Source organism: Penaeus monodon, chromosome 12 (assembly GCF_015228065.2).
Source record: "Penaeus monodon isolate SGIC_2016 chromosome 12, NSTDA_Pmon_1, whole genome shotgun sequence".
Taxonomy (NCBI): domain Eukaryota; kingdom Metazoa; phylum Arthropoda; class Malacostraca; order Decapoda; family Penaeidae; genus Penaeus; species Penaeus monodon.
This window is the reverse complement of record NC_051397.1, coordinates 10,802,166-10,804,665: the sequence shown is the minus strand read 5'-3', so window position 1 is coordinate 10,804,665 and position 2,500 is coordinate 10,802,166. Positions and strand designations below refer to the sequence as shown.

The following is a 2,500-nucleotide window of genomic DNA, read 5'->3' as shown; positions in this document are numbered from 1 at the left end:
AACCCAAACATACACATACACACACACACCACACACACACACACACACATACAACCACACACAACCACACACATACCCCCCAGCAAAAAAAACCCCAACACACACACACACAAAACAACCCATACAATACACATAAAAATACACAACACACCCCACACACACCACAACACAAAACACACACACCCCACCCCACACACACACACACCCCCCACACACACACAACACATTAAAACATACACATACACAGACAAAACAACAAAAAAAACCCCCCCCCCACCCCCCCAAAACACATACACCACACAAACCCTACACACACACACAAATAACACACACACAAACAACACACCACACACATACCACCACACACAACACAACCCCACACACCAAAAACCACACACACACACACACCCCACACACACACACACACAACAACACACACACAAAAAACATAAAACAAAACACAAAACACACACACAAAACACACACCCCACACACACACACACACACAACCCACACACAAAATTGGGTGTCCCCCGCTGTGTATCCCAGAAATATATATATAAAATGGGAATCATAAAAATTTTAATATATATTAATATATTGGGTATATATATATATATATATAAAATATTTATAATATAAATTTTATAATTTTAGATAAATATAATTTTATATTAATATATATATATATATATATATATATATATAAAATATATAATATTTTTTAATTTAAAGTTTTATATATGAATACCAAAAATTTTATTAAATATTTCAAAAAAATTTTCATTTTTACCTATCTAAAAAACCTCTCCTCCTCCTCCTCTCCCCCCCCTCTCCTCTCTTCCTCCTCTATAAATAATATAATAAAATATTTTAAATATATTATATTAAAATTTTAATATAATATATATATAAATATAAAATATAATATATATAATATAATATAATTATATATATATATATAAAAAAGATATAAAATATATATTATATATAATATATTATTTTTAAAAATACAAACACATACCCCAAATAACCAATACATATACATTACAATACATAAAACACACACAACCCCCCGCACCCCAAAACAAAACCCACCCACACAACACACCCCACACCACACCCCACAAATATGCCTTTTAAAAAAATATAACCCTATGTATGTAAATGTATACCCTACCTATCTCTCTCTCTCTTTTCTCTCTCTCTCCTTTTTCCTCTCTCTCTTCTCTCCTCTCTCTAATATAATAATATATTTTATAATATATATATAAAAAATATAAAATATATATATAAAATTTATAAAGCGGGCGCGGTGGCCGAAGGTTAGAGCTTTGGACTCAAGACGGGCACGACGGCAATCTGAGTTCGAGGGTTTCGAGTCACCGACCACCGCGTTGTTTCCCTTGGTTGCCCAAGGGCGGAAGGCAATGGCAAACCACCGCTCTAAATTGCTAAGAAAAAATCATGGAAGCCCATGATCGTCAAGGCCGCGGTGGCCGAATGGCTAGAGCGTCGGACTCTAAAACTGTCACGACGGCAATCTGAATCTGAGGGTTCGAGTCACCGAGCGCCGCGTTGTTCCCCTTTGGGGAAGGAACTTCACCTTGATTGCCTACCTAGCCCCCTGGGGTGGCCAAGCCAGCCCAAGTCAAGTGCTGGTCCCAAGCCCGGATAAATAGAGAGAATGATTACCTAAAAGGTACCAAAAGGCACTCTCCGTGGAAAGGAACTGGGGGACCCTACCGCGTACTCACTCCAAGAGCATCACAACACGAAAACTGCAATGAAGTATCATGCTGTGACCCCGGGGGCTCAGACAGAACCTACCGTTAAAAGAAGAAAATATATTTTATTATATAATATATATATATATATATAATATATATATATATATAATATATACATTCACACAGATATATATTCACACACACACACACACCCACACACACACACACACACACACACACACACACACACACACACACACACACACACACAACCACACACACACACGATATAATAAATATGTAACATATACATTTTTATATATTATATATATAGAATTATACATTGTATACAATATATATAATAATATATATTTTATATATATATTATATATTATTTATAATATAAAATATATAATAATTTTATTTATATAATATTATGTAATATATATATGTGTGTGGTCTGTGTGTGTTGGGGTGTTTGTGTGTGGGTGTGTGTGTGTGTGTGTGTGTGGTTTGTGTGTGGTGGTGTGGGGTGTAAGTATATATATAAATATATATATATATATATATATATATAATATAATATATATATATATATATATATAGGGGGCCGCGTTGGCCCAGTGGTTAGAGCTCGGACTCAAAAGTCACGACGGCAAAGAGTCGAGGTTCGAGCAGGCCGGGTGTTCCTGGGAAGGAAACTTCACCTCGATTGCCTACCTGCCATGGTGGTAAGCCGCCCAAGTCAGTACCGTCAGAAAGGTAAAATT

General features: G+C 35.6%; 1 protein-coding gene across 2 annotated transcripts in view; it reads left to right on the top strand.

Annotated features, from left to right (window-relative positions):
• The window catches only part of LOC119579277, a 94,299-nt gene that overhangs the window by 5,230 nt on the left and 86,569 nt on the right, over window positions 1-2,500 (top strand). The gene's annotated exons all lie outside the window — the stretch shown is intronic.